This window comes from Rhinoderma darwinii, chromosome 2, assembly GCF_050947455.1.
Source record: "Rhinoderma darwinii isolate aRhiDar2 chromosome 2, aRhiDar2.hap1, whole genome shotgun sequence".
In the NCBI taxonomy this organism is placed as follows: domain Eukaryota; kingdom Metazoa; phylum Chordata; class Amphibia; order Anura; family Rhinodermatidae; genus Rhinoderma; species Rhinoderma darwinii.
This window is the reverse complement of record NC_134688.1, coordinates 246,880,703-246,893,443: the sequence shown is the minus strand read 5'-3', so window position 1 is coordinate 246,893,443 and position 12,741 is coordinate 246,880,703. Positions and strand designations below refer to the sequence as shown.

The 12,741-nt window shown below is 44.9% G+C and overlaps 1 protein-coding gene across 6 annotated transcripts in view; it reads right to left on the bottom strand.

Moving 5' to 3' along the window:
* RASL10B (RAS like family 10 member B) overlaps positions 1-12,741 on the bottom strand; it is a 101,137-nt gene that overhangs the window by 55,308 nt on the left and 33,088 nt on the right. For 3 of the 6 annotated variants that reach the window (XM_075853014.1, XM_075853019.1, XM_075853020.1), the window contains exon 2: positions 2,965-3,085. The exons of 2 other annotated variants lie outside the window; for them this stretch is intronic. The gene's annotated coding sequence lies outside the window, so the exon portion shown is untranslated. Of the gene's footprint in view, positions 1-2,523; positions 2,617-2,964; positions 3,086-12,741 lie in introns of all 6 variants that reach the window. One more of the 6 variants, XM_075853017.1, reaches the window with a different exon arrangement.

Here is a 12,741-nt window from a genome sequence, read left to right as displayed (position 1 = left end):
CGTTCCTTACATCCTGTGCCTCTGCCGTCTCGCTCTGTACAGCGCATGCGCAGCTCAGGGCGACCCAGAATAGAATCTGGTTGTAGGGGGAAATCTGGCGCCATTTTGAAGACCGGCCGCACTTCAGGTAAGGGGTGTGTGTGTGTGACAGTAGCAGAGCTGTGTGTGTGTGTGTGTGTGTGTGTGTGTGTGTGAAGCAGAGCTGTGTGTGTGTGTGTGTGTGTGTGCGTGTGCAGCAGAGCTGTGAGTGTGCAGCAGGGTTGTGTGTGTGTGTGTGTGTGTGTGTGTGTGTAGCAGAGCTTTGTCCTATTTTTGTGCAGCAGAGTATGCACGGGCGCCGCTGATTCTTCAAAGCCGCTTATCAGCTGTTTTGAAGAATCAGCGGCAGGCACCACTTTTTTGTTTTTGTTTTGCATGTTCCGCTGGACCTATTGGACTGCATCATAGATTCAGTGGACTACTGCGACGATCAATGTTTTTTTTGTTTGTTTTTTTATAAAATGGTTAGCGAGGGTTTTGTGGGGGAGTTTTTATTTAAATAAAAATATTTTCTTATGTCACTGTGTTTTTTTAATACTTTATTAGCGCCTTAGTAATGACAGTTGTCTGTTTGACGACGTCCATTACTAAGGCGGAGCTTAGTGTGAGCCAGTAAAAAGGCTCGCACTAACCCCCATTATTACCCCGTTACCCACCGCCTCCACGGGTATCGGGAAGAGCCGTGTACGATCCAGTACCCGACCATCTGTTGTGATGGCCGGCCACTGGGGCGGCCGCAGGCTAGTATTATTAGGCTGGGAAGGGTCAAAAACCGTGGCCCTTCCTACCCTTGTAATGCTAGGCTGCTATTGCTGTGTTGTATCTGGCTGGAACCTACAAAAAAAAGTAATAAGTTAGGCCTCAAGCACATATTTTTTTGTAGAAATTCATATTTAATCAATTTTTTTTCTGCAACACAGAAGGTTTTACCAGAGAAATGCAACTCAATATTTATTGCCCAGATTCTGCAGTTTTTAGAAATATCCCACATGTGGCTCTAGAGTGCTAATGGACTGAAGCACAGGCCTCAGAAGCAAAGGAGCACCTAGAGGATTTTGGGGCCTTCTTTTTATTAGATTATATTTTAGGCACCATGTCCGGTTTGAAGAGGCCTTGTGATGCCAAAACAGTTGAAATCCCCAAATAGATCCAATTTTTGAAGCTACACCCCACAAGGAATTCATCTAGGGGTGTAGTGAGCATTTTGTTTATCATAGATTTTATTAGAATTTGGACGTGAAAAATTTAAATTTTTTCCAATAAGATGACGTTTTAGCTAAAAAAACAACAATTTCCACAAGGAATACAGAAGAAAAAGCCCCCCAGTATTTGTAAAGCTACTTCTCCGGAGTACGAAATACCCCATATGTGGTCATAAACTGCTGTTTGGGCACAGGGCAGGGCTCAGAAGGGAAGCAGCGCCATTTGGCTTTTGGAGTACAGATTTTGCTGGATTGGTTTCTCGGCACAATGTCAAATTTGAAAAGCCCCTAACAGTACAGCGGAAACTCCCCAAAATTGATTCAGTTTAGGAAACTACATCCCTAGAGGAATTCATCTAGGGGTGTAGTGAGCATTTGACCCACAGGTGTTTCATAGTTTTTATTAGAATTGAGCAGTGAAAATTAAAAAACATCTTTTTTTTTCAATAAGATGTAGCTTTAGCTCAAAATTTTCTCAACAAATAAAGGAAAAAAAGAACCCCAACATTTGTAAAGCAAATTCTCCAGAGTATGGAAATAACCCATATGTGGTCATAAACTGCTGTTTGGGCTTAGAAGAGGAGTGCCATTTGGCTTTTGGAGTGCAGATTTTGCTGGATCGGTTTCTTTGGCACCTGTGGCACCAAAACAGTGGAACCTCCCCAAAACGGACTCCATTTGGGAGACTACACACCTTGAGGAATTTATCTAGGGGTGTAGTGAGCATTTTGGCCCTACAGGAGTTTTTCAAAAATTAGTGTGCACTCAATGTTGCAGAGTGAAAATGGGATTTTTTCCATAGATATGCCAATATGTGGTGCCCAGCCTGTGTCACCATGAAAAGACAGCTCTCTGATTATTATGCAGTGTTTCCCAATTTTAAAAACACCCTACACGTGGCCCTAATCTCTTGCCTGGACATTCGACAGGGCTCAGGAGTAAAATAGTACCATGCGAAATTGAAGCCTAATTTGTCGTCTTACAAAGTATTGGTTCCCAATTGCAGATGTTCTGATGTGAAATAATAAAAGAAACCCCTGAGAAGTGACCCAATTTTGGAAACTGCACCCATCAAGGCATTCTGGGCCTGTGTCATCAATTTGTCTAAGGATACGACAAATTGCAGGAAGCACTAGCTTTCCATGACGTATACTTAAGACAACTGTCGGGAGGGGGTTAAGCAGGCACTTGCTGCCCACACTTCCGATCTAACATTTTGTTCTTGTCCCTACTAACCAGAGCCCACCTTCCTCTATTGCAGCAAGGCAAGACCAGCGCCTACCTTCTCAGTAACATGGAAACCCTGCGGAGATGGACAATTTGTTTTTTTAATGAGCTGTAAAATCATAGGCAGCATTGAAAATACAGGACACCCCTGCAGTGAAAACATAAAAAAAAAAAAAAACAACATCAGGAACATAAATGTATATATTTACAAAATTATTGATTTTGCAAAGCGGTTTGGCACACTTGAAGTTAAATAGTACATAAAAGCAGGAAGGAGCTTCTCTTCTCACTAGATTAGACTCTAAGAATTAGTTACATAACTGGGATATGCCATGTGACAGTTCAATGTTCAGCGTTGAGCAGGAATTGCGCTTAAATACACTGCCCTAGATTTGCTGAGTTTTTAGAAAACACTCTTGTCTGTTCTATTACACAAAGTGAATTTTGATACGCAAACTCTACAGACGGCAGTAACTAAACATCTGTACCATCATACCTCAATGAAGCTAAATTGCGTTTCTTATATAGAATAGAGTGCTGTGGAAATCCGGTTATTGCATATATGCCATGCTGAATGGTTTCTGATCTGAAAAATGTCATGTAAAACAAAGGGGAACCTGAGGAAACACAAAACAGATTTTTTTAATACTACTCTATGTGTTTAAGCAACAAAAGTTATAGAACAACCATATCAAGAATCGAAAAAAGTAGCTGCCACATTAAACATAATTGGTTGCACGCCCTTACCAGTAGCAATTTCAATCAAACACCAAAAACTGACGTACACGCTAAAGCATTCATAGACAGTAATAATCAAACTTATGGCTGGATATGTCAAGATCCCGCAACCTCAACTGTGTTAAAAAAGGTAATTGGCAATGTTTTTTAATACAACTGTATAAAAAAAAAAAACTATACCGTGCGGTATACAGTTTAGACATACAGTGTCTTACATTGGAGAATACGTTCGGCGGGACCATTTGAAATGTGACGCCATATGTAATTTCCAAACAAAGTGTGAATCAAGCTTACGGCTCGATAAAGTTTAAATTGAAAAGACTTATTACATACTGATATGAAAGTAGCAATCCTTTAATTGCAGTTACTGACAATGAAGGTACAACCATTTATTACGTTTAGTGGACAGTTAATGGGTACACGTTGTAGATTCTGTTGGGATCCGTGCCTAAATCTGGACAGAGTCCGCAACAATTCCACCAGCAATGCATTTTAATTGGTTATTTTATGACTTGCAAAAAAATGATCGTGTCGCAGAATTTATAATTCACTGCATGCTCTCTAGTGATGCAGATTCCACGCTGGAAAGCCGTTAATTATCTCTATTGATCCGCAGGCCAAACTGCGGCAGAAATCTGAGTTTGAGCTGCAGATTTCAGCCAAGAGTTATCCTGAATATCGACAGAGGATTTACCTAGTGCAAATCCTCACCGTATAAACACAGCCTTACTATTTCATACCGGTGATATGTGTATTGGATAACTTTTTACATAAATGCAGTCATAATTCATAAATTGGGTTATAAATGTAATAAAATTCTCTTAGCGTTCATTCTGACGAGCGTGTTCCTCGTCCGTGTGGTATGCATTGAAATAACTCACAACACACGGACCCATTCATTTCAATTGGGCTATTCACACATGCTTTGAGTTTTCCCGCAGCGAGAGTCTGTTGTGTGAAACTCGCTGCATGTCCTATATTGGTGCGATTTTTGCGCACCTGGTCACCCATTGAAGTCTATGGGTGCGTGAAAACCACGGAGAGCATATGGACGACATTTGTGTGCTGTCAGTGTTTCACGCATCAGTACAAAGAAATGCAAAGAAAGAAGTGCTTGCATGGACGTGAAAAACACATGCCACACGCAAAGCACACTGATGCGCCAATATGCAACACACACTGATGGCATACGGACATGAAATGTAGGAAAATTGCTGCCTTTTTATGGGCTGGAAACAAAAAAAGTTTAAAGACGTTGTAATTGGTGTTTGTGGGATATTTTTTGGGTGATGTTAAAATGTGACTACGGTTTGGCAAGTCATAGACTAATATATAAAAGTGTACCTATCATTTCCACCCAAAAAATAAAAAGGACACCCATGTTCTTATTATTCTGGCGCAATGCATTCTGCCCAGTTGTACTACCTATTTTCCTGTTCTTCACAACTTTTTTACTTATATGCAAACGCAGTTTGGAGCTTGAAAAAGGCTTGTAGCTGAATGTCTGAGGGGTGGGAACTCTCTCAGTTTTCTGCCAGTACGTTGTGCTCCTTTAGCACCCAGCATTTTTTGCACCAGATCGGGAGTGAGGACTGCAATGACAGCAAGTGAAGGGTGAGCGTGAGTAGCCCGCCTTTAAATATGATGTCAGAAGGCTACAGAGTAATGGCAGACATTTCCGAAGCACAAGAAGTCAGTACTTCGGGAAAGCACGGGAGCGCGCATGCTCGGGAGGAGAGCAAGACATCTGTATACCCTGATAGCTAGTCTGTATACAGCTTTTACATAGAGACGGCTAACAGAGGATTTGTTTACTAGGAGAATGCCAGTTAGCAACAGAGGATACAGAGTAAAAAATAGAAGTTACCGAGTCAGAATTTTCTAATAATTTATAATAGAAAGAGATCATTCTATAAATAAGAAGTTCAAGCGTAAAAAAAAAAGTTTCAATGGTAGTGACCCTTTACGGGAACTGCAATATCTGCTGTTTTCTAATACATCTCTCTAGCAGAACAACTGCTTCTGCTGCAAGCTGAAATGATTCCAAACTAGAGGACAACCACAGGAAAATCTAATTCTATGCAGTTGACCTTGAATCGCATTGACAAACTATTTTATATTGTTATAAAATAGTCTAGAGGGGAGACGGAGTTGGCACTACTGCAAGGAGAACTGTCCATTCACATCAACAGATTGTAATAACAAGGGTTCCATATCCATTTATTTGGTGGTGCTCAGCAAAAATGTAAATCATCAGTTTGAACGGAGGGAGAAATTGAAAAAGCGTCACCCAAATAGTATAAAATTCTTCATTATTGTGGCACAAGGAAGCTTTCGAGGGAGGACAATGCAGAGAGCTTTGGGTTACAGCCTGTTTCGCGCGCACAGCGCTTCTTCTATTATAAAATAGTCTAGTCGGTTGATGGTCTGCAAGATTCGATTTTTGTGTGGCTTTCCTGCTCTACCTTCAGACTCACATTTTAGATCTTGCAGTTAAGAGTGTATTTGCCAATTGCAGATCACGCACTTCTTTAACAGTTTAGTCTGAGTACCCCTGAACCAGACTCACAATTTAAATCAAACTTACATTAATGTCTAGGTAAGATATAGTCAAGATTTATTTACACACGGCAGATTTATTGGAGGAATTTCTGACTGTCACATTCATCTTAATGGGGATTGCAAAAATCCATGCGCATGCTGCAGAAACAGTTCCATGTATGGGACAGATTTTTCAGTAGCAGAAATTTCTGAAACAAATCTCTCTTATGGGGCTATACCATGAAGCAGTCATTGGTTGCAAATATCTAAAAAGTCAATTGCACCCTTAAAATTGTCTCAAGAGTAAGCGTATGTGCACACACAAACTCAAAAATGTCTGAAAATACGGAGCTGTATTCAAGAGAAAACAGCTCCTGATTTTCAGATGTTTTTTAAGCCACCCGCGATTTTGGCAGCGTTTTTTACGGCCGTTTTTGGAGCTGTTTTTCTATAGAGTCTATGGAAAAACGACTCCAATAACGGCTGAAGAAGTGACAGGCACTTCTTTTTAGCGGCCGTTTTTTTACGCAGCCGTTTTGAAAAACGGCCACGAAAAAAAACGTCCCGTCGGAACAGAACGCCGTTTTTCCCATTGAAATCAATGGGCAGATGTTGGAGGTGTTCTGCTTCCGATTTTTCAGTCGTTTTTCGGGACGTTTACGGCACAAAAAACGTCAGAAAACACTGCGTGTGAACATACCCTAATAAAATATGTTGGTCGTTGTAAAACCAAAAATCTGATAATGGTGACCTTGCAAATGCCTGTTCGCCATGTTTTTATAATTTACAGATTCAAATGGCTTATGGTGACTTATGGTCATTCCAATATCATAATAGTGATAATAGACACTGGCGAATATCATATATCCTGAGCAAAGCTTTAACAATTTACATATGTACGGACAATATTAAAATGTGTATAACAAATATGCATTCAGGATTCAATATAATCAATATGTCAGTCGAATGTTTTCCTCCTTGTTACCTGCACCTGTTTCTTGCCGTAAAACATATTTCAAAATCAGTATCAGTTCTCTCCTGGGAACCACTGAGCGAGAAATAGACACGAAATAAGAGTATTGTAGCTGTCATGTCTGCAGAGAAGCTGCCTGTTATCTAGATGAAGCTGCCCACACATGAAAAGATTTCATGGAGTGAAGTCAACAAGGTCATTTTAGTCAGGGATTAATAAAAATAAATTATACCATGGCACAATTATCTTAAAGGGGTTGTCCACTTTCTGAAAACTGATGACCTATCCACCGGATAGGTCGTTGGTATATGATCGATGCGTGTCCGACACCCAGACCCCGGACCGATCCGGCACTCCGGCTGCCTCCTGGCGCCGCACGATGTTGCCGGAAGCAGATGGCTCCTGTCAAAAAGTAGCAGCTGTTCGGCGGTATTGCAGCTCTGCTCCTATTCAAGTGCTTCCGGCTCCAACTACTGCATACCATTTCAACCATCCGGTGCACGGACGAGCCGGAGGTGCGGATCGGTGCAGGGTCCGGATGTCGGACACGCACCGATCATATACTGATGACCTATCCGGTGTATAGGTCATCAATTTTCATAAAATGGACAACCCCTTTAAACACTCTTTTCTATACTCAGGTCAAACCATGATCCTCAATGTTTCATGGGGTAGAGTATAAACAAATAGGGCAAGTGTTTTTGGGAAACCAGTATCCTTCTTTGTTTCGTTCCATCACCAATGTATACGGCCACCTCGCGGTCCAGCAGTGGTGGCCACGCTTTCCTATTGTCACGATTTGTGGGTATGTGGACCCACTAGGCCGCACCGCCGTAGTGGAGTAGCAGCTGGCCAAACAATATAGTGTACCAAGTCTATACAAAGTCCAAGCACAAGTGTACCTGTAATAGTCCAGACAGTAGCAGAGGCTTAGGCACACATGGTACTTTGATGGCAATGATGCAAAACGTGGCAGGAGGTTCCAGGCGTGGCAGATGACACCAGACATGGCGTATGGCAGTAGGCATAGCAGATGGCACAACACGACTCCAACACTAGAGAGGGCACAGGAACAAATACAGCATGGAATACATGATACAGGTAGCCGGGCATGGGCACACTGGGAACAGGATACATCTAAGGGACCATTTGCAAGACTAACATAGGAATACAGACAACGCTCAGGCAAGGAGTGAAAGGGCAGAGCCCCTTTTATAGTCCAAAGTGATTAGGGCTAATTAGTACAATTTTTCATGTGCGCACTGTCCCTTTAATGCCGGGCATGAGCGCGCGCAACCCTAGAGGGCACTGCAGAGCGAAGCTGACGTGAGAGCTGGCGTTTCCTAGGAAGAAGATGCCGGCCTGCAGTAGAGAGAGTCTGCGGTAGCGGCTGTCGGGGGGTGAGTAGGACCCCGCGGACGCTACAGTATCCCCCCCTCTTACGCCCCCTCTTCTTGGGACCAGTGCGAGAGAGGATTATCTTAATGAGGGTAGAAGCGTTAAGGTTCTCATTCGGCTCCCAGGACCTCTCCTCAGGACCAAACCCTCTCCAGTCCACTAAATAAAAAGTCCTTCCTTCTACTTTCTTGCAGTCCAGGATCTCATTTACTTCGAACACATCGGAAGAACCGCTGGGAGCAACTGCAGGACTAGGAGTCTTACTGTAGCGGTTCAGCACCACAGGTTTCAGGAGGGACACATGAAAGGAGTTGGGGATTTTGAGGGTAGGAGGCAGCCAAAGCTTATAGGAGACAGGGTTAATCTGTTGCAGGATCTCAAAAGGACCAGGGAACCTGGGAGCAAATTTGTACGAAGGAAACTTCAGGCAAATATTTCTTGAGGACAGTCAGACTTTGGTACCCGGAAGAAACTGAGGCAGCTCTCTTCTTCTTGTATCCGCTTTTCACTTCATGCAATCGACTGCCAGCAAAATAGAGGACCGGGTCTGCTGCCAGATTTGTAGAAAGTCCCCAAATGCAGAGTCAGCTGTGGGTACTTAGGATGTAGCCAAAACAGGAAGAGGGATTCATGGATGTTGGCCGTAGACAATGAAGAACGGTGTGGAAGCAGCGGACTTACTTGCGTGGTCGTTATATGAGAACTCGGCCCATGGAAAAAGCTGTACCCAGTCATCATGCTGCATGGACATGAAATTACGAAGATAATTCTCCATGATTTATTAATCCTCTCGACTTGCCCATTGGACTGGGGATGGTAGGCTGAGGAAAAGTCCAATTTCACATCCGGGAGTCTACAGAGGGCTCTCCAGAATCTTGAGGTGAACTGAACCCCACGATCAGACACGAGGCAAGCAGAAGATGTGCTGGATGAAGAGATTTGCCAGTCGAGGAACACAGGGTAGGCCGGTTAGCGGGATAAAGTGTGCCATCTTCGAGTACTGGTCCACCACCACCCAGACAGTATTGCATCCTGTTGAGAGAGGAAGATCAGTGACAAAGTCCATTGCAATATGTTGCCAGGGAGCATTGGGCACAGGCAGTGTAAAGGATTTGCCAGACACAGCTTCTGTGTCGACGCCCGTGGGCAATCAGTCTGCACCTGCTCCTATGTCTGTGAGACTGACTCCATCTTCCACCACTCAGGATGGCAGGCTTAGGAGTGGGAGAGCCTATCACAGCCTGGCCAGACGGAGCTAGCTCCCGCCCACTGTCTATTTATACCTGCCTTTCCTGTTCCTCCTTTGCTTGTGATTCTGCTCTGCTTGTTTCCTGGCTTTGCTGCTACTGCTTGTACTACTCATCCTCTGCTTGTTATAGACCTTGGCTTTCTGACCACTCTCCTGCTCAGCGTTTTGTACCTCGTTCACTCCAGGTTTGACTCGGCTCGTTCACTACTCTTGTTGCTCACGGTGTCTCCGTGGGCAGGTGCCCCGTTTCCCTAGCTTCTGTGTACCCTTGTCTGTTTGTCTGTCTTGCACTTACTGAGTGTAGGGTCCGTCGCCCAGTTGTACCCCGTCGCCTAGGACGGGTCGTTGTAAGTAGGCAGGGACTGAGTGGCGGGTAGATTAGGGCTCACCTGTCTGTCTCCCTACCCCGTTATTACAGGCAGAGGTTGAAATAGACCGGCATGCTTTGAGTGAGCAACCTTTTTAGATGCACAGACAGTGCAAGAAGAGACAAAGCCACAATATCTTTGGGCAGCCTGGGCCACCAGAAATGGATCTCGGGTCTTACGAACACCCGCATGCCCCGCCAGTTTGGAGCTGTGTCCCCAGCGAAGAATTATTCTCCTGTCTGCCAACCGAACAAAAGTTGGAGGAATGTCTCTAACTTGCAGGAGATTAGCAGAAACAATGCAGGATCGGTCTATGATACTTTGAGGGCTCTCCACAGTCTCCTCGGTTTCAAACGACCTGGACAGGGCATCGGCCCTTACATTTTTGTCAGCGGGACAGTAGTGGAGCACAAACTTAAAACGGGTGAAGAACAGCAACCACCTGGCTTGACGGGGGTTTAGCCGTTGAGCCGACTAGAGACAGGTAAGGTTCTCGTGGTCGGTGTATATCAGGATGGGGTGAGCAGCGCCCTCTAGCAGATATCTCTAGTGCCAACTTGATGGCCAGTAACTCCCGATCCCCAATAGAGTAATTGCGCTCTGCGGGAAAGAAAAGTCTAGATAATAGCCACACACTACAGTCTTTCCTTTAAAGCTTCTCTGGAACAGAAATGCACCTGCACCAACAGAGGAAGCGTACACCTCCAACGAGAACTGTCGAGACACATCAGGATGATGGAGGATCGATGCTGAAATGAAGGCATTCTTGAAGCTATTAAATGCTGATTCTGCCTCTGGAGTCCACACTTTGGCATTCATATCTTTCTTGGCAAGGGTAGAGTTGGAAGCTGTCAGTGATGATACATTTGGGATAAACTGCCGGTAGAAGTTAGCGAATCCCAGAAAACACTGTATGGACCGCAGACCCTGAGGACGTGGCCATTCTCAGGATCTTTTTTTCCAAAAATGCACTTCTCCAACTTGGCATACAGGCAATTCTCTCTTAGTCGCAACAGAACCTGAAGGACATGCCTCCAATGTGTTGTTGGATCCGGGGAGAAGATCAAAATGTCATCGAGATAGACAACCACACAGACATAGAGGATATCTTGGAACATATCATTCACAAATTCTTGGAAGACCGCGGGAGCATTACACAGGCCGAAGCGCATCACCAGGTATTCATAGTGCCCCTGTCGAGTGTTAAATGCCGTCTTCCACTCGTCACCTTGACGGATTCGGATCAAGTTGTAGGCCCCACACAAGTCTAGTTTAGAGAAGATCCTGGCTCCTCGTATACGATCAAATAATTTAGAGATCAGTGGCAAAGGGTATTTATTTTTTACCTTGATCTGGTTGAGACCATGGAAGTCAATGCAGAATCGAAGAGATCCATCCTTTTTCTTTACAAAGAAGAAACCGACCCCGGCCGGGGAGGAGGATTTTTGTATGAAACCCTCTCCAGATTCTCCTTAATATAGGCCGACATGAACTGAGTCTCTGGCAAGGAGAGGGGGTATACCCGTTCACGGGGAGGTGAAGCATTAGGAACCAGTTCAATCGGACAGTCATACGCCCGATGTGGGGGAAGCATCTCAGCCTCCTTCTTGCTGAAGACGTCTGCAAACTGCGCATAATGAGAGGGTAATCCCGTTAACGACTGAGACATAGAAGGCAGGACAGAAAGGATCTGTAACAGGCAGCGGTGGAGACATTTGGAGCCCCATTGGACAACTTCTCCGGAATTTCAGTCCACGACTGGGGCATGAAGCCGGAGCCAAGGCAAACCCAGCAACACAGGATTGACAGCTTTGGGCAAGATGAGGAATACAATTTGCTCAGTGTGAAGAGTTCCAACTTGGAGGTTCAGTGGCATGGTCTCAGACACAATAGGATCGGGCAAAGGAAGTCCATTCACTGGGGCAACAGCCAGGGGTGTCTCCAAGGGAACCGTCGGCAACTGGAGCTGATCCACTAGGCTCTGTTGGATAAAGTTTGCCGTAGACCTGGAGTCCACGTAGGCAGAGACCCAGTGCGTCTTCTCACTGGAAACTATGGTCACAGGAATGGACAATTTTGGAGAGAGTTTACTATTTAGTTCTTGTCCATCTAGGGTTGTCTCTCCCAATCCTAGGCGCTGGAGTTTTTTGGCTTTTTGGGACAGATGCACAAAATGGCCTCTGAGGCCGCAATACAGACAGAGTCCCGAAGTGCTTCTGCGTTGTTTCTCCTGGACAGCCAACTTGAGATGGTCTACTTGCTGTAGCGTCCATGGCACGGGCCGTTGGGTTTACTCACCTCCCGACGCCCGCAGCCATGGATCCGTGAGTGCTGGTTCCCATCTCCTTCCTATGAGACGCCAGCGCTCACTTCCGCTCCGGTCTCTTGTGTCCCGTAGGGTGCGCGCTAACGCTCTTGCCCGGCCTTAAACGGCCAGCGTGCGCACAAGAGGAAATCATCATCATCAACTGCCCATGATTTCCTGGTCTATATGAAGGCCCCAGCCCTTCTGATACTTGCCTGAGCGTTGTTAGTTATCCCAAGTCTGTTTTGCAAATGGTCCGTTAGTGTTTCCTGTTCCAGTTGTTACCTATTCACGTATCCCGTGCTGTTCTTGTTCCTGTGCCTACTAGTGTCGGAGTCATGTCACGTCCTGTGTCATCTGCCACGTCCAGAGAAATTCACCACGTCTGGCGCAACCTGCGGCACCAGTGTCATCCGCCACGTTTGGTGTTACTTGCTGCACCCATCTCCATCAGTGCCAGAGCTGCGGCCACTGTCTGGACTATCCAGGTACCCTTGTGCGGGACATTGTATTGTTGGGGTTCCCTGTTTGGCTAGATGCTTCCCTGCTACAGCGGTACGGCCTAGTGGGTCCACAAACCCGCAACGTGACACTTGCATAGTAAATTAATACTTTTTTTTGTTTTACAAAGTGTTTTAACTTTGTAAAAGTAGTAAGAGATAGAAAAAGCTATATTAATTTGGTATTGCCGAAATCGCATT